Below are 20,168 nucleotides of genomic sequence, written 5' to 3' on the forward strand. Positions count from 1 at the left end.
CTCTTTGTGTAGGGTCTCCTTTTTCCTCATGTTCCATTGGCCAGCAACCAGTCCATGAGGACAAAGGGGCAGAAGCGACCACAGAGAGCTTTGGATGGCTTGTGAACATGGCTGAGATAGCTGTCTGAGAGACATTGAGTCAGTTCAACTTTATTCTTGAGTATAGGGTTGGGGTGGTAGCTGGAACAGCACTTATTTGTATTAGGTGGCATGTTTCTATCATACAGCTGGATTAGTGGCAACCCAGTCCTTTGAAAATAGCTAGAGCAGGTTACTTAATAACCCTGTGGGCAGCAGGGGAAGAGTGTTTGCAGGGAACTATGTCAAAGGTCATCCTTGAGATAAGTCAGGCATCTGGGCCTAGAGACATCCTCCAGATAAGGCTAGGTAGAGAACAGAAAGCCCCTAATGGTACAGGGGGATTGAGGGGGGCATGGAGTCCTCTATATTGTGTTGAGCCTGGGGAGAGCTGCTAAGGTATGGCAGATTGCAACCTCTGACCAGCAGGGGCCCCCCAACATCTTCGTATATTGTCAGGAGCAATTTGTAATCTCCAACAAGGCAAACTTCTCTTTACTTTATCAAACATTTTTTCTAAGTTATCTGTGTCTGAATCAGCTAGTGAGATATCATCCATATAATGGTAAATTATAGATTGAGTAAACTGTTTATGAATTATTTTTAATGGATGTTGTACAAAATATTGATGCAAGGTGGGACTGTTTAACATCCTTGTGGAAGAATATTTTATGGATGCCTTTAGACAGGCTGGGAATTATTATAAATAGGCACTGTGAAGGCAAGTTTTTCTTCTATCCTATTCTTATAAAGGTACAGTAAAAAAAACAGTTTTAAATCAATCACTATAATAGACCATCATTTAGGTAATAAAGAAGGCAAGGGAATTCCAGGTGATAGAGAGCCCATTGGCTAGATCACCTTATTAATAGCTCTCAAATCTGTTATCATTCTCTATTTTTCAGATTTTTTTTAAAAAAATGACAAATATAGGAGAATTCCAAGGACTGGTCGATTCTTCAATATGTTGAGCATTTAGTTGCCCCTGTACCAGCTGTTCTAAGGCCTGTAATTCTGATATCAAAGGCCATTGTTCTACCAAGACAGGTTTGTCAGTTAACCATTTTAAAGGTAAGGCTGTTGGTACCTTTGAAAGATCAACAGCTGTTGTGCCCTGCTTGTGTATGATCTGAATGGTCAGTGACTATTTTTTGATAATACTTTATATTTCTCTCAGAAGCATTTTTTTAAATTTTTTTTTTTTTTTTTTTTTTGGTTTTTTTTGAGACAGGGTTTCTCTGTGTAGCTTTGCGCCTTTCCTGGAACTCACTTGGTAGCCCAGGCTGGCCTCGAACTCACAGAGATCCGCCTGGCTCTGCCTCCCGAGTGCTGGGATTAAAGGCGTGCGCCACCACCGCCCGGCCATTTTTTTAAATTTTATGGTTTGTTTTTGAGATTGGAGAAGTGTTAATCTGTGCTTTTTGTTGCTGTAACAAGTTACATCCCTGTAAATGTGTTGCTATGTTAGCCATATAACTTTAACTTCCTTTCTGTCCTTTTGACCCTATACATTCTCCTCACCTTGCACTTTGTTTTACCTGAGATAAAGTTTGAATCTCTAGAAGCTGAATATTTACCTCCTGAAGAGGGTAATCAAAACACCAATTTGGGTGAAATTATGTTACATCTGCACCTGTGTCAACTGAACCTTCAATTACAATGCCATTTATTCGTATTTTTAGCTTTTTTTTTTTTTGGTTTTTCGAGACAGGGTTTCTCTGTGTAGCTTTGCGCCTTTTCCTGGATCTCGCTCTGTAGACCAGGCTGGCCTCGAACTCACAAAGATCCACCTGCCTCTGCCTCCCGAGTGCTGGGATTAAAGGCGTGCGCCACCACCGCCCGGCTTAGCTTTGTTTTTTGATCATTTATAAAAGTTTGTCAAAATACTTGTTTTATGGTCTCTCTTGAAAATTCTGTTTTATCTACTGAAGCTGTTCTCTCATCCAGAGCAGTATTATTTTTAACCACAGGCATTAAGTCTTTTAATTGCTTTGTAGATGAGTGTCTCCAATGCTAACAGGGAATGATTGAACCAAATTTGCTATTGGGGCCTGCAAGAGATCCCCTAAGGCATTTCCCAATGGCAAAGAGTTACCTTCCCTGTCCCTTGTTGATATGTATTTATTAGTCCAATGCCAGTCTTTTCCACACCTTCTATGTACTCCAGAAGGCTGGGGCCTTCTGTTTGGATTATCTCTAGAAAAAAACATTGTTTCTAGGAATATTTTGCTACAATCCCTATTCAGATGACTTTGTTTACCACAAGTAAAACATCTAACCTTTTGATTTTTCTTAAAATTTTTAGAAATCACTTATCCTATCAAAGTATCATCATAAATGTGAGATCTAATATCAGCTGTATTTCAGATCCATTCATCTATGGGTGCTGATCTTGCCTTTAAAGGCCTAATCAAGCCAAAGATTCAATTAATGTTTGTCTAACTTCTGAATCTGGTACTATTCTATTTATAGCTGAAGTCAATCTTTGCAAAAAAAAGTCAGTGAAGGCTTCTTTTGGGCCTTGTATAATTTTAGTAAATAACTCAGTCTTCTTTCCTGATTTTTTTAACCTTGTCCCAAACATTCAAAGCTGTTATACAACATAGGGCCAAGATATGATCATCATATCCAAACTGTTTTTGCAAATTAGCATACTGGCCTTCACAGAGAAGCTGATCTTGGGAAATATCAATACCTCTAGCCCTATTTATGATCCCAGATTTCTCTTTTCACCATGCTTTCCATTGTAACTGAGGACCAGCTTCCAATATTGCTGTAGCTAAATCTTTCCAGTCCTGTGGGATAATTCTGTTCTGAGTTGCCCGTGAATTTAACATCTGTTTCACATAGGGTGAATGTATACCATGAAACAACTGATTCCTCAAATATCCTTAAATTTAAAGCTTCTGCAGGATTCCAGTTAACTTCTGCATAGCCTTGGGGGTGTCTATCATCTGGTGGTCATTCTTATATGATAACTGGATAAACTAAGGTTCGTTTTCTAATAACCTTGGGCCACTCCTCTTCAGTTTCATCATGCCATGGTACAGTAGGTTTCACTCTTTTTTTTTTTTTTTTTCCGAGACAGGGTTTCTCTGTGTAGCTTTGTGCCTTTCCTGGAACTTGCTTTGGAGACCAGGCTGGCCTCGAACTCACAGAGATCCGCCTGGCTCTGCCTCCCGAGTGCTGGGATTAAAGGCGCACGCCACCACTGCCCGGCAGGTTTCACTCTTAATTTCTCTGTGTGTGAATATTTTTTTTTTTTAGTTTTATTAGTAGGTCTTTTTAAGGTTTGTATCTTATCAGTCAATTTTTCATATTTGTCACTTATCAAACCACTTTTTTAAAGGATAAAATATGAATTACCAAACTGATAATGATTATAAATTACTTTATGTCAATCCCAGCTAAGTTGGTTATCCCTTCATTTAATTTTTTCATTTTCAAACCATCCATTATGGAACCATACAAGGTCCTTGCTCTCTGTGTTGTAATATTGTTCCCCCTTCCTAATGTGGGAAAGACTTTTTTCTAATAAAACCTAATCCCCCCTTAAGAATTCCCAGGTGTCTCACCAGATCTGTGGATGACAACAGTGTAGGTGGAGCTGTGTGGGGACAGCGAGTGGCAGCGCTTGGCTGGGGGGGACACATGGCAGGAGTGTGTTGCTGTGATGCATGACTATGCAAAGGGCCCAGGGGGTGCATGGCTGGGTTGAGGGCACCTGCTCATGCGCAGCGGGTCTGAGGGTGCCACAGCATGAGAGGGCACAGGGCAGTCTGAATGACAGAGCAGGCTAGTGGTAGGCAGCTGACTCTGGCAGCTTTGGGACCCAGTCACCTGCAGTGTTTGCGTCTGGGGGTGGGCAGTGGCCAGAGTAGGCTGTAGGTACTACAATGGGAAAACGCCCAAGACTCTTAGGGAGGGCCTGAGGGGGAGGGAGAAAACCGTCTGTGGTGGCAGTGGACAGGTAGTGACTTTGCCACCTTGGCGTGATTTAATGCCCCACATTGGGCACTAGGTGATGTGTTAATCTAAGTTATTCTTTTATCAATAAAAACTCAGGCTGGGCAGTGGCGACACATGCCTTTAATCCCAGCAGTCAGAAGACAGAGGCAGGCGGATCTCTGTGAGTTGGAGGCCAGCCTGGTCTACAGAGTGAGTTCCAGGACAGTTGGGGCTACACAGAGAAACCCTGTTTCAAAAAATAAACAAACAAACAAACCAAAACCAAAACAAAACAAAACAAAAAACCCTCAGGAGTCAAATATTGGGATGCAAACCTGATAGATCAAGAAAGCAGCAGAGAAATGACAGGCTGACTCTTTCTACCTTCCTGGATCGAAAAGACCTTGAAATCTCACTAAGCCCCTCCTTTTCTCTTCCTGTACCTCTATCTAGCACTCCAAAACATCTATGGCTAATTCCAGACAACCAGTCATGGACTCCATTCCTTGATTCAAGGTTTAACTTTATTAGTAGTCTCAGATTGTCAGTGCAAACAAATATTCCACAACACAAGTATTTGGGATTTAACCTTCCACACAATACTGGAGCCCTGGTTACCCCCTACCCAGTTCACATAGAGAAAGGGGATAGTCCCACAGCCTGTGAGCAGAACCTGAGTGTTCTCATCTCCCTTGTCACTGCTCTTAAGTGAACCAACCAGCAATCTTTGTTCTCTGCTTTCTCACTGCAGATGCAATGTGACCAGCCCACTCATGCTCCCGCTGCTGTTACTTCTCCATCACGAAGGACCGCACCCTTGAACTGTGAGCCAACATGAAGACTTCTTCCCTTCCATTGTTCTGTTGCAAAGAAGTAAAACAAAGGAAAATGGCCAGTAGTTGTCTAGACAGCCCACATTTACACCTGCTTCTTACTCTTAGCTGAGTGTTCTTTACAGTGCAGGTGAAGTTCAGAGTTGTGGAATCTTCCTTTACACTGTGGGAATACGTGTCACTGTGGTTGGGTTAATAAAGAAGCTGATTGGCCAATAGCTGGACAGGTAGGGGTTAGGTGGTGCTTACAGAAAAAGAAGAGGGCAAAGAAGAGAAGTCTCTCAGAATCAGAGACATGGAAAGGAGATGAACTTGTCATACTGAGAAAAGGCATTGAGCCATGTGTCAGGGCACAGATAAGAAATATGGGTTAATTTAAAATGTAAGAGTTAGCGAGTAACAAGCCTGAGCTATTGGCCGAGCATTTGTAATTAATAATAAGTCCCAGTCTGGTTATTTGGGAGCAGCTGCTGGGAACACAGAGGAACTCTGCCTACATAGGGCTTCTTCCTTACCCGGTTAATTATGTCTGACTGGCTTCATGTGGGGATAATAAGATATCTCACCTTGGGGTTCAAGGTTCAGATCAAAAGTACCTGAGAGAAATAAAAGATATTATTATAGGTAATGCCAAGTCTTTGGGTCTGGCATTTAGCTCAGGAAATGGATTGCAGGCCTCCTAGGCCCCAGACATTGACTCCTGGGGTTTCTAGGAGAGGGACTCAGAGGCCAGGGAACATGGTTCTCACTGGAGGCTCTGATGGCAGTGTACAAAGATGTCTATGATAAGAGCTGTGTTTTAGGAGGTAGCAGCGTTAACAGCTGGCGTTTGGCACCTCATGGCCGAGCAGCACTTGGCTTTTAGAGATAGCGAGGGTCTTCAATGACATGGTGCCCACAGAGCAGAAACAGGAAGGGTGTGCTTCATAAATGCCAGCAATTGTTCTGTAAAACAAAACAAAATAACAAAACAAAACCCCTCAGGGAAGCCTAGTGAGGGGCAGCTATGCTCCCACGGGGCTGGCGAAAGCCACAGGAAGCCATGACATGAGCCTTCATGGCAGAGCAAAACTGGATGTGTACGAGTAGATAAAGAAGAGGCACCCAAGGCATGACCCCTGAAAAGCATGACTCAAGTATAGGGATGTGCAACCAGAGGCAATGCGTGTGTGTAGTGTTGGCAGTACATGTGTGTTGGTGTGGCAGAGACCGTACATATTTGCATGTGTGTATATAACAAGAAAGTGTTTGTGTGTGTGTGTGTGTGTGTGTGTGTGTGTGTGTGTATGTGTGTGAACATGTGTGGAGGATTCTAACTCTGAGTGGTGTTGGAAATGTAAACATTTGAGGGGCCAGTTTCTGAGCCATGTTTTTTGCTGGGCCCTCCGTTCCTGCTACAGGATTGACCAGGGTATAGGGCCTTGGTTGGGTTTTTTTCCTTGAAGGTCTGTGGAGAAAGGGAGAACTTGGGAGGTTTGGATCTTTGTTTTTAAGGGTTCCAAGCAAAGGATAACAGATAAGACACACGTTTTGGAAAGTGGATTCTAGAAAGGTTGTCCATTCTGCAGAGGAGCAAGGAGCCTGCCTGTTGTCCCTTGGATGATCACTAGAGGGAGTCCTGGCCTCAGAAGTCGCGCTACATTGGCCTGTTGAGGGGTTGGCAGGTCCTGCCTTGGAGGAAGCGCACACCTGAGGTGGCCAGAGCCCCTTACGCAGGTGGAGGTGGACTTGCTGGATTACCCACGAAGGCAGGAAGAAGAAGAAGAAGGTCTCCAGATGTGCCGTGGAAACCTGGTCTTCAATGCACTGTCTCCTTTTAACAAAGCCTCCTTTTCATTCTATTGCTGTGTGTCCACTCCGTGTGTAGACACCCCCCTGGAGGTCTGCCAGGCCAAACTCTGTCCACCACTACAGAGAGCCTCTCAGGCACACGGGGCAGACCAGTGGGAAGACGGGTCTGAAGACAAGGCTTGTACAGGCGGGAGCGGCAGGGTCAGGCCTCTTGGGAAGAGAATACCGGGGCTCGGGGGACAGTCTAGGGGGGGGGGGATGCAAGGGTGCTGAGTAAAAACTTCCACTGAGTCTGTTGGGAGGGGTGTGGCTAGAGGAGGGGGCACCTCCAAAGTGGGGACCAAAGGATGTGAGTCCTTTTACACTCCCTCTGAAGCAAAAGGATGTTGCCCGTGTTTCACCCCCACCCTGTCCCGTCCCTTCTCTCCCCTCCTCTCTCCTTTCTTCCCTTCTCTTTTCCCCTGATCTTTCCTCCCCTCTCTTCTCCTTCCCCTCCCCCCCCCCTTTTTTTTTTGCCATGCCTGGGATTAAACCCAGGACCTCACCCATGCTAAGTAAGAACTCCACCACTGAGCTCCACCCCGGCCCAGTTATCGACTTTGCTTACCACCACGTCCAGCGCAAAGCCTAACTGTTGGGGGGTTTGCAATACAATGCCTTCTCTTTCCCCACCTGTTTGTGTGACAGCCAAGTCACCTTTCCTTTGTTGACGGCTCTGTGGTCTGCTGGTCTCCCAATGACGGAGTGGTGCCTCTTCCCCACCTGGGCTAGGTTTATCTGCCGACCTAACAAATAAAACAACAAGCTGGAGAGATGGCTCATTGGGGAAGAGCGCGGACTGCTCTTTCAGAGGACCCAGGTTCAACTCCCAGCACCCACGTGGCAGCTAACAACTGTCTCCAACTCCAAGATCTGACACCCTCACACAGACACACAGGCAAAATACTAATGCAAATAAACATAAAATAAAGTAAAACGTAAGCGTTCTGGATTCAACTTTAGAAACTAGATCATCCAAGGTGCTCTGGCTTCCTCCTCTTTGCCACTTGGATCACGGCTCGAGGGAAGACATATGCTGCTTCCTGAGGACACTGAGGCTACCCTGTGGAGCAGCCCATGTGATGCAGAAGTAACATCTCTGCCCACAGTCAGGTGTGAAGTCAGTAGCCTTGTCCTATTGAACTTCCAATGCCTCTAGCAATCCCTGCAGCTTGAGAACTCTTTGGGGGTGATCCTGACCCACACGGACTGTCTCTATAGGATGCTCCCTGACAGTCTTTCTCAAGAGACTCTGAACCTCACATACAAACCTGGTAAGCTGCTCCCCAGGAGAGCAAGATCTGAAATATTTATCACTTGAAGTCACAAAGTGGGCTGCCTGGCCGATCACACAGCCATAAATAGCTATTATATTACAGGCTTCCAGAGGGTTCTCAATAAAGAGCACACACATTTCCTTCTTGGGTCTTCAACCAAGAAAGGATAGCAATAAGAAGAAGCTGACACAGAGGTGGAATGGCACTTCTATTATTGATAAGGGCCAGACAGCAGGATGCGGTCATAGGTCTTCAGCCGCCAAGTCTGCTACTACTGAACCCCAGATGTTAGGTAGCCTCACCCACACAGTCCCAAGGAGCACTAAAAACAGTGAACACAGACAGGAAGGAGAGCATACCTGAGCAGGTAGGCTCACGCCTCAGAGAGTCAAGGCGAAGATCTGAGCCAAGGTTGCCCAGATATTTGCCCCAAATCAAGAGTGAGGAAGCACCTGTTACTCTGCCATTTCCACTAGGGGAGGAAGGAGCAATGAGGTGAAAAGTTCCGGAAATTCTACTAATTAAACTTCCCTCGTGGGAAGTAAATGTGAAGAGCTTTACTGTAGTTTGATCTAAGTGGCCTCAAAGGTCTTTGTGGTAAATAAAGGCTTGCTCCCCAGTATGGTGCTATTGGGTACTACTGGGCTCTGTGGACCTTAGGGGAGTAGAACCTTCCGGAAGGTCTTTAGGTCATTGGGGTGCATGTTCAAAGGGGATTTTTGAGACCCCACTCCCCTCTCCTCTCTATCTCTGCTCTGAGGTGAGGGCTTCAACTCCATCGTACTTTGTCATGATGTCCTACTTGGACACAGGCCTGAAAGTGACATCCTTCAAACCTCCAGAACTGTGGGCCCGCAGGAGTCTTTCCTCTTTATGAGGGACTGCAGCTGTTACAGTAATGGACAGCTGAGTGACGTAAGTGAGGAAGAAGGATGTGCTTTCAGATTCTTCCCTTCCACGGGGGGGCGCTCTCACGCACCGGTCGCCTTTCTCCCGTGGGATTGGTGAGCTCATGTCTTCTCCATCTCAGTACCCAACAGCCATACTCGCCCGTCTCTTATCTATGGCGTCCTAGGAACTCTTGCCGACATAGTCTCCACAGAGAAGAGCTCAGCGCTCACTGGCCATTGTCATGATGCTTCAGTCTTGCCCTTTTCGTTGGTGTTTGGGTGCCAGGGATGAGGCCCACGGCCTCAAGTGTGCCAAGTGAATGCCCCGCCAGTGAGTTACATCCATGACTCTTACACTTGCTGCTTTGGAAGTAGGGATTTTTGTTTTCAGTCTGGCTTCTTTTCCCCAAGCCTGGGGTTTTGTTAGATCATTCATGCGGGTAGAACAGATTGCCTCTGCGGGAATAGCATACAAATGTAAAATCAGTTTTTAAAACAAAGACCTTATCAGAGAGTATCATTCTGTTTTATGAGTAGGACTGTGGTTTTGACATTTCTTTCTTTCTCTTTTCTCTTTTCTTTTTTCTTTCTTTCTTTCTTTCTTTCTTTCTTTCTTTCTTTCTTTCTTTCTTTCTTTCTTTCTTTTATTTTCCTTCCTTCCTTCCTCCCTCCCTCCCTCCCTTCCTCCCTTTTTTTCTTTCTTCCTTTTTTTTGAAGCAGAGTCTCACTTTATAGCCCACATTGACTTGGAACTTGCAATCCTCTGGCCTTCCAAGTGCAGTGGTTAAAGGCATGCACCACCATGCCTGGCTCTTCTTAGAATACAGAATAAATTGTACATTTATTGGTAACTGGTTAGCAGAGAGTGAGAAATCCCATTATCTACCCACTGTCACTCAGTGAAAATACACACACACGCACACCCATTTCTAATGTACAGTTATCTTGGAAGTGGCTTGTATTCTCTCTCTCAAGAAGAGCAAATCTAGGCCGGGCGGTGATGGCGCACGCCTTTAATCCCAGCACTCGGGAGGTAGAGGCAGGTGGATCTCTGTGAGTTCGAGGCCAGCCTGGGCTACCAAGTGAGTTCCAGGAGAGGCGCAAAACTACACAGAGAAACCCTGTCTCGAAAAACCAAAAAAAAAAAAAAAAAAAAAAAAGAAGAGCAAATCTAGATCAATTAAAGAGATGTGAGAAAGAGTCCCCAAGAACGAGAGAGGCTTCAAGGGAGGAACACCCTATATCCCTTTAAAACATGGTTTATTAATAATTTATTTTTACTTTATGTGCACTGGTGTTTTGCCTGCCCGTATGTCTGTGTGAGGATGTCAGATCTCCTGGAACTGGAGTTACAGACAGTTGTGAGCTGCCATGTGGGCGTTGGGAATCGAACCCGGGTCCTCTGGAAGAGCAGCAGTGCTCTTAACCACTGAGCCATCTCTCCAGTTCCTCTTTACATTTTTTAATTACATTCTATGTGTTTATTGTGTATGTATATGTGTGAAGGACAGGGGACAACTTACTGGAGTCAGTTCTCTCCTTCTACCACATGGGGCCCAAGGAGCAGACAAACTCAGGGCGTCCAGCTTGGAGGCAACTTCCTTTACGTGCCGAGCCATTTTGACAGCCCCGTATTGGTTTCTTGTGTGAGTGGAATTTGGGGAGAGTTACACTTTATTTTTTTCCTTTGCTCTTTAAAAACCAAGCTAAAGGGCCGGCAGATCAAGGTGATGGCTACAGATTCTTCCTATCCCAATACGATGTCCTTTCGTGATATGACCTGACTGTGCTTTGTGCCATCAAGAGGTTATTGTCCTGTCCCTTGAAACCGGGCTGACTTTTGGCTTGCTGTGACCAGTAGAATGTATCAGATATGATGTGGAGGAGGAAGACCAGAGCCTGGACCTTCACAAATCCTAATGCCTCTGCCGTCACGGTCTTGGAATACAGTCCTGGGGTCACAGAGATGCTGGCCTCCCCCACTGCGTGAGGAAGGGCCATGAGGAGACCCTGCAGCCCCCCTGGCGGCAGCGTCTGTGAGCTCTTGGGAGCTCCCTCCCCTACACACAGGTTTGGAAAACACAAGCTGCTGTTGCTTCACACGAGGGTGGCTCTTTCTACAGCTATGGTGGCTGAAACAGTTCCTGTCACTGACCTCAGACTTCTCAGGCTCCTTCGTATGCATTCATGTTCACATGCATGTAACTTCATGCTGAAATACATTCACATGAACATAGATGGATTACCTAGCACTTTCAGACTCCCTAGAGTACAGACTTGTACAGATGAACCTCTTTCTTACTAATGGAGGACTAGGCAATTGCTAATTTTTCATTCTGATAATCATATTGTAATGACCATCTCTGGGTCTTCATGCCTCCCTGCTCCAGTCTATCCTGCCTACCACTGTATGGCTTGAAAGACCTAAGGCCTTCTGGGTACTTGTGGGGCTTTGGTCTTCTGGACTACCTTGAGAAGCTGACCCCTGTTCTTTCAAGAAAATGAGAAACATTTGGGTACAGTGACTACTATACTCCTCTCTCTGGGCATTATTAAAAAGCTGAAAACCAGGTGGGGTGGCACATGCCTTTAATCCCAGCACTTGGGAGGCAAAGGCAGGCAGATCTTTGAGTTCAAGGCCAGCCTGGTCTATCTACAGAGTGAGTTCCAGGACAGCCAGGGCTACACAGAGAGACCCTGTCTCAATCCACCTCCCACCTCCCCCCAAAAAACTGATATACAATGTAGCCTTTCGAGGGTGATGATTCAGCTACATTCCGGGGACACTGGAAAAGCATGCGGACCCAGTGGCCTTCTATGTGGCCTAAGATTATTGAAGATAATCTGCAGTTATGTGTCACTCTGCAGTCGCTAGCATGCTCCATGCTGCTTTCGGGTGATGGGCTGAGGCCTTTCAGGAGAGGGTGAGGAGTGTGGATGCCTATGATAGGGAGGAGAGAATGGGAACGGGCTCTGCATCCTGCAGTAGTATTTCTGCCGGAGGTGTTTGTGAGCTGCATGGGGGCTGCTGACAGAATGCTGTGTCTGCCTCAGTGTGGATGTGACCAAACTCAGGGATACGCTGCTGTTAAATGAAGCGAGGCATTTCCATGGCAACACATCTCTCTGCTCCCAGCCAGATGCCAAGCCCTGAAATTATATTTTTCTGGCTGAAAGCACCTCAATTGCTTCTAGTCTCCAAAGCAATGGGACTGTGGGGACACCAGATGCCTCAACCTCATTTCCAACATTCAAACAAAGCCTAAGGGGTGATATATGGGGGCACAAAGGGGTTTTGTTTGGGGGAAGGCCTGTAAGTAGCCATTAGTTAAGAGGGCTGGACCGGCTCCATGTCTATCTCTTGGACCAGTGATCTGGGGTTAATGTCTTCCAGCGCTTCAGTCTAAAAGGAGGATCTGTACAATGAATGTAGACAGAGATGTCAATCATTTATTCCGGTAATCAGTGCCTTTCTGCCCATCCATTGTCCTTCTTCTGGGTTTGAAAGAGTTGGGTCCTATGTGTCAAGCATTCCTGCCTCCTTGGTCATAGGTAACTGGTCCGGGGCACAGAGCTGACTCAAAGGTGGCCAAGCTGATTCTCTTCCATCGATTCAGGTGAGGTAGTGGCAGCCCCGTGGAAGCTAAATCATCAGAGTTGTACTAAGATGGCTAAGAACACAGGGGGAGGAAGTGGAGGACGGGAAGAGGACAACCGCTGTGTTCTGACATCTTTCCTGGTTCTACTTACGGGAGGCTAGGGTCTACTTCCTGAAGTTGGCTGTTTTCTGTTTGGTCTTGTAACATGCTCCCTGACTAAGGGCATGAGTACTTCTGTAAAGTTCAGTTGGTGATACCCAAGGTGCCTTTTCTTTTTTTTTTCTTTTTTTTTTTTTTTAAAGATTTATTTATTTACTTTGTATACAGCATGTATGACCAGAAGAGGGCACCAGATCTCATTACAGATGGTTGTGAGCCACCATGTGGGTGCTGGGAATTGAACTCAGGACCTCTGGAAGAGCAGTCCATGCTCTTAACCTCTGAGCCATCTCTCCAGCCCCCCAAGGTGCCTTTTCTACCACAGTCCCACCCACAGGCACAGAGGCTCCCTCTCAACAAAGGAGGGGGCTTGAGAATGCACAAAAGCAAAAGGATGGCAGCTCCCACAGCGGCTTATCTGTAAAGAGTCTTGTGGGATCAGTGTCACGGTAAGACTATGACCAAGAAGTTTTCTTCACATAACATTTTTTTTTTATTGAGCAGCTACTATGTGCTGCACACTGTTTCAGATGTCAGTGAAGCCGCTCCAAATAAGAGTGCCTTTGGGGAGTTTACTCTCCTGAGGACACAAACAATGTGTGCATAAAAGCTGTCGGAACAGGTAGGGCTGTGGGCTATGAACACAACAAGTGATTCTCAGGCTATGAGTCATGCACAATCCTTACATCAGGGTTACAAGTGTCCACAAATGTTGCCAGGTGCTTTTGTTCTCACGAGAGGGATGAAACAGTTGAGATAATAACTGCCCTTTGACCCAAATAACAGCAGGGTGAAAACAAGTTTTGCTTGCTGTCAGCCTTTATATCATTTGCTCCAGGAAGGCCAGCCTTCAGGTCTGGGTTAAATGTCTTTCCTATTGTACCTTGTGCCTGGCCCATCGTCATAGCTTTGTGTTTTCTCCACTCCCCATGAGACCTGAGGGTAGAGATGATGCCTGCCAACACTCAACTAACACAACGATCCTTCACCGATGCTCAAGAATGGCCGAAGAATAAACATCAGAACTGGATGCCTGGTCAGCAACCACACTCTTGTTTTTTTTGAGACAGGGTTTCTGTGAATAGCTTTGTGTCTTTCCTGGAACTCACTCTGTAGCCCAGGCTGGCCTCAAACTCACAGGGATCCGCCTGCCTCTGCCTCCCGAGTGCTGGGATTAAAGGCGTGTACCACCACCGCCCGGCTTGGGTTTTTTTTTTAATCTTTAGACAGCTTTTTCACGTAAGACCCTGCCTGATTCGGGAACAGGTGGTTCATGGCTCAGCTAGAACATGACTGGCTTCAGAAACACAGGAGCAGGATTGTCCAACTCTTTCTCCATGGCTGAACCTGGGGCTCCTCTGCGGAGTACCTCTAAAACTGAAGAAGCAGAGTCCATAGGCGCTCTCAAAAGTGACTACTGCTGATGGGGCACGTGGAGACGCATGGTCACAGAGCTACAATGCAAACCCAACCTCATCGAATACCTAACCAGAGAGAGAGGCACACAGTGTCGCCAGCAACGGTACAAACACCTCCTGGCGTGTTCAAACAGCAGAGAGCTTACCTCTTCTCCCTTCTGCCACCAACACACGGTGCATGGAAACAAAATCTTAGAGCTCTGTGGTCTTCAGTACTGTTTGCCCAGGCACGTCCCCAGAACACAGTACTGGATCTTTTTAGGATCGTTTCAGGGGCCTTACAAAATGGCTCAACCTCAAATGTGACTTATCTATTGCCCTAGCAAGTGAAGTCCAGGATTGTTACTTGTATGAGGCGGGCAGACCAAGGCTGGTGGGCACAGCAAGGTGCTTGAACTTGGGATGCACAAAAGCAAGAGGCTGGTTCTCTTATTGGGATAGGTGGGAGCACAGATGCTCCAGCCAGCCTGACAGCCTGTGTGGCAGCATCCCACACTGCTCTTTACAACACATGGCCCAATACCAGACATTATTTATAAACGGAATCAGGGTAGACTGGCTGGAGAAAGGCAAACCTCGGTTTTACTTTTATACTGAATATGGTGTTTTTTGTTTGTTTGTTTTGACCGGTCTTACTATGTAGCCAAGACTGGCTTTGTTACTTGATACTTCTGCTTCAGCCTCTAGAATGTTGGGATTGCAGGTGTGAGCCACCATGCCAGAACCTCCACATAACATTCATAAGGCTTGCTATGTGTCATTAAAATGACACATAGGTAATACACAAATGTATTTTTACAAAAAACAGAGAACAAAATTACATAGTGGAAAGTTCCTTCTACCACCTCCCAATGTCTCCTAACACTCCATTTGGATTCATCTCCCCAGATGTATTTACAAGTGGACATGACACAAAACCGAATTGTTTTGGTTTTCCCAAGACAAGGTTTCTCTATGTAGCCCTGGCTGGCCTGGAATTTGCTCTGTAGACTGCACTGGTCTTGAACTCAGAGATCTGCCTGCTCTGCCTCCTGAGCGCTGGGATTAAAGACATATGCCACCAAACTTGGCCATTTTTAAACAATATTATTTTGCACTTTTCCCACTAATTTATCTTTAGAGTGCTTTGGTGTCCGTATTTTATTTTAAAGGAAGGGATTCGTAATATTCTTTTAATTAAAATTACTTTGATTTGTGAGTGCATGTGTGGAGGTCAGAGGACCTCCTTCCATCGTGTGGGTCCTGCTCGATGACACACGTCTCTACCTGCTGAGCCATTTCACCGATCATTTATATTTTTTATTTAGATTTTTCGAGACAGGGTTTCTCTGTGTAGGCCCGGTTGTCCTGAAACTCGCTTTGCCTGAAACTCAAGAGATCTGCCTGTCTCTGCCTGTTGAGTGCTGGGATTAAGGACATGTGCCACCACTGTGGGGCGTTTACCCAACCACCCCCACAGTTCCCCAGAGTTTTCTTGAGTGCGAGCAGCAGGAAATATTAGATAGAAGGATTTATTGCGGAAAATATCGCAGAGATAAAGAGAAAGAAAATAAAGGATAGCCTCGAGAGGGCCTGGAACCTATTCCAACGGGCCCCGACTGTCTCTGCCCCAGGGTTTTTATAGAGACGCCAAGGGAGCAAAAGACCTCCTCCCCCAGCACAGCCAAGTGCAGACCCTCCCAGACACCTGCACTTAGGCCCGTGTTCTAATCATCCTCTATGCAGACCTGCTGGGTAAAGCCACGAGGAACCCGAGAACGGGCTCCCACACACCACCACCCTGATTTTTTTTTTTTTGCACAGGGTCTTGCTTTGTAGCCCCAGATGATCTGGAACCAGGCTGGCCTCCAACCAGCTGGAACCTCCTGCTGCCTCCTGAGTGTTGGGATTACAGGTCACGTTCCACTCAGTATTAATGCTCTATAGTGTGTATGCACCATACTCGATTAGCCTGCTTGGTACCAACTTTTGGGTTGTTACCAGTTTTTCATTCTTACCTTTTAACACATTACGTACCCATATGGAGGTTCTATCGGGAGAAGACCCAAAATTGCTGGATTGAAGTTTATGTCAATACTGACAATTTGCTACCAACTTATATTCCCGTAGTAGTGGAACACTGCCTTTCCACACATCCATGTCAACACTGAACAGCAATGTGCCAGGCATTGTTCTAAACACAGAACACACATCTATCTGCCTTGTGGCACTGATAGTCTAGAGGAGAGAAACAATATATTATTTACCACATTTCCTTTACATGTACTATTTAGTAACTTATGCAGAATATCGAATGACCTGAGGAAGAATGAGGTGTAAGGGGCTGGGAGTGAGAAGCCGAGAGAACTCGGGGGTCAGCTGGGGTAAGTATTTGTAGGTGACTGATGGCATTCGGCTTTGGACTCAGGGAGAATTGTCATGAATGGGAGGAAGAACCAGTCAGGCAGCTATTGCCCAAGAATCTAGCTGAGATGGCAGTGGCCCAGGCCAGGGTAGTAACAAAGACTTGAAGAAGGGGCCAGAATCTGAAATCTCTGAAGCTAGTTTCTGGGGATTAGATACAGGGCAAAGGAACAAGGTGGAGGCTCGGTGGGAAAAATGCTCCAGGCAAGCCTGAGGACCCCAGATCCACACGGTGGAGAGAACCAACTCTCTCAAGTTAAGTGTTGGAACCGTTACTAAAACCTAGCTATTACATTTTACCATCTAGTAAATCATCTTATTTTAGTAAGAAATCCAATTTACCAGTGAAACCAACTGGGAGGCAACAAGCCCATCTATCTACAGGGGAGCTCAAGTTTGGACAGGTAGTTGATCCAAAGGAAAAGCAGTAACAGTGTACCAGCCAGCTAGGTAGACTAGGCCTCCATCGATCTTCCCAGTGCACCCTGTGAAGCTGGTGAGGGGTCTTTCCTGCCCACTCCTTTCAGCCTCTGGGGCTTGCTGCGATCAGTAGACACTCCCAAGGCCCTCGCAGACTCATTACCATTCGAATATGCCTCAGTTGAATCCACCTGGAGTATTAGGGCTTTTCTTTTTCTTTTTTCAACTCTAATAAACAGCCTTGAGATTAAGGGAGAAGGGATAAGACCAGCTTATCTTAGTGAAAAAGGGCCTCAGAAAATTGGATGGGGAAGCTAAATCTTGCTGAGTCTGCCTGGTTTAGCAATACATCTGTGTCTCACAAAGGCCCTGGGAACCTTCTAGGGAAAACCAGACATGGGCTGAACATGGCACCAGCCAGAGGCTCTACTGAAATAGGCAGGGATCATGGGGGATCCAGTTAATCATGTGGCCTTCTGATTGCTTTCAGAAGCAGACCCACAACATAAACTTCACTTCTAGGTACAGAGCTGTCCAGTGAGGTTTTTGTGTAAGATCCCAAGATCCGGAAAGGGGTTGTTAAAATGAGGAGGGAAGAAGACATTAGGGAGTGTGACCTTCCACAAACCTGTTGGTGCTGAGCTCGGCATATGCCTCACCCAACCCATTCAAACAGTTCCCTTCATAAAGGCCATCCATACTGCAATGGCTACAAAAAACTGAGAATATATGCCCTTTCTATGTGTATACCCACTTACAAATATTAATTTTTGTTTGTTTTGGTTTTTCGAGACACGGCTTCTGTGTGTAGTTCTGGCTGTCCTGGAACTCACTCTATGGACCACAGAGATCCACCTGACTCCACCTCCTGAGCTCCGGGATTAAAGGCATGTGCATCCACCCCCACCTGGCTAAACATGTTTTGTGTGTGGATGAGTGCTGTCCGCACCTGTGCCTACCCACTACATGCATGCCCAGTGCACTCAGGGACCAGGAGTGTCAGGATCCCCTGGATCAGGAGCTACAGAAGACTGTGAGCTGCCATATGGGTGCTGGGAATTGAACCCTGGAAGGGTTCTCTAGAGCAGCCAGTGCTTTCTCAATGGCTGAGTCCTCTCTCCAGCCCTCTAAAAAATACTTTGAGTGCATAGTATTTGTTTTCTTCACTTAACATTTTAAGCACTTCTCCCAATTGTTAAGTATTCCCCACAAAAGGATGCTGGTACTTTTTGAGTTTGCTTTTTTGAGACAAGACTCTTACTGTGTACAGCTCTGCCTGTCCTGGAATTCACTATGTAGACCGTCTGCCTCTACCTCCCAAGTGCTGAAATGAAAAGGTATGTGCAACTGTAGCTAGCATGATACTGGCACTTTTAAACATAATTTCATTGAACAAGTCTTTTTACTAGACACTGCTGTTCCTAGATTTGCATTCTCAATTTCGACTGAGGTAGAATTGCCAAGTTTAAGAGTTATGCTTTTCAGGTTGGGGAGATGGCCCACTGGTTAAGTGCACTTTACTGTTCTTCCAGAGGTTCAGAGTCTGATTCCTACCATCTACATGGTAGCTCACAAACATCTCTAACTCCAATTCCTGCAAACCCATCACCCTCTTCTGGCTTCCACAGGCCACCAGACAAGCAGGTGGTATATAGACATATATGCAGGCAAAACACCTACACACAAATTAAATTACCACCTTTTAGAAGAATAAAATTTTATTTTTTAAAGAATGAATGAATTTTAGGATTTTCAACGTGAATCAGTACAGGGAAGCACAAAAAACACTCACATTTTGCCGTTTTTTTTTTTTTTTTTTTTTAGTATGTAAACATGGACACCAGGAATACACACATATACAGGCAAAACACCAAACAATGTAAAAGATTAAGAAATATGTAACATTCTGTAAACAAATGTTGCTCTGCATAAATTACTGATCAGAATTTCTCTTAAATATAAATAGTTCCCCATTTTCCTACTGCCCTTGAAAAGGCTATTCATTTTCTGTATATGGGCGTAGTATATCTGCAGTAGCACAGTTCCAGGAAGGGAGCCGCTTTGCCTAGTCACAAGAGTTCTAGAACCATTTGTGGAGAAACACGAATCTGATTAGCCACTTCCTGCTGCTGGACATGTGACTTGTTTTAAATCTTCACTCTGACAAACATTCTTGAACAAAAGCCTTCCTGAATGGCTGATGACTTTTGTACACTCAGTTCCCAGAAGTGAAATTTATTTCAGCCCAAGGGCACACCTCTGAAAACATTTAGAATAGTCACCTAATTTCCTCAATGGTACCGAGAGGAAAAGAGGATACAATCTGGGACTGTGCTCTCCAATGCAAACACTCAAGAGGGCAGTGATTCACATTCTCACTGGCAGAGTACTATGGTGCCAGTCCTCCTATTTCTACTGTTCGTGCCTTGATGCCACACCAATTCTACGATCTACGCTGCATTTTAATTCTATCCTATGATAAGTGACAAAAGAGCTTAACTACAAACAGCTTCCCACTGGTCCTTTCTTCAGGTGTAGCTTCTTAAGAGGCTAGACCTGTTCTGTCAAGGTGCACATCGTATCTGCAGAAACTTATTCCCCAAGTCTTTAAAAACAAAACTTCATTTTTATGTTTGTTCAGCCTCTTGTAACTATGTGTGTTTCACAGGGACCAGACCCACAAGAGGGGGTTGGATCCACTAGAACTGGAGTTACAGGTGTTTGTGAGCTGCCTTGTGGGTCCTGGGAACTGAACTTGGGTCCTTTGCAAGGGGGCCCTTAACTCCTGGGTCCCCTCTCCAGCCACCCCTCCAAGAAATTAATTCTGATGCTGGAACTTTCCAGAGAAGTTTTGTGTGTCAGCATATTCTTCTTCTTTTTTTTTTTTTTAAAGATTCGTTTGTATCTCTGCAGGCTAGAAGAGGGCACCAGATCTCATTATAGATGGTTGTGAGTCACCATGTGGTTGCTGGGAATTGAACTCAGGACCTTTGGAAGAGCAGTCAGTGCTCTTAACCTCTGAGCCATCTCTCCAGCCCCATGTGAGCATATTCTTATGACCCCTTCCCCACAACACACAGCCACTTAGAAATGGCTTCCAGACAGTAACAAAATGAGCTGGGTTGCAGTTTGTTGGCCTGTAACTTAATTGAGCATGCTCCCTACAGGAGCTTGGGATGGAGACAGATCCCTGCCCTTAGCTAACATATTTCCACTTGCTCCTAAACACAGGCCAATGCCTTTGTCTAAAGAGTCTGTCTTAACGGTAAGGATAAACTTTGTGTTGGATTTACCAAACAGCAGCTTGTTGGTT

The sequence above is a fragment of the Peromyscus eremicus genome, unplaced genomic scaffold (assembly GCF_949786415.1).
Source record: "Peromyscus eremicus unplaced genomic scaffold, PerEre_H2_v1 PerEre#2#unplaced_1181, whole genome shotgun sequence".
NCBI classification, from domain to species: domain Eukaryota; kingdom Metazoa; phylum Chordata; class Mammalia; order Rodentia; family Cricetidae; genus Peromyscus; species Peromyscus eremicus.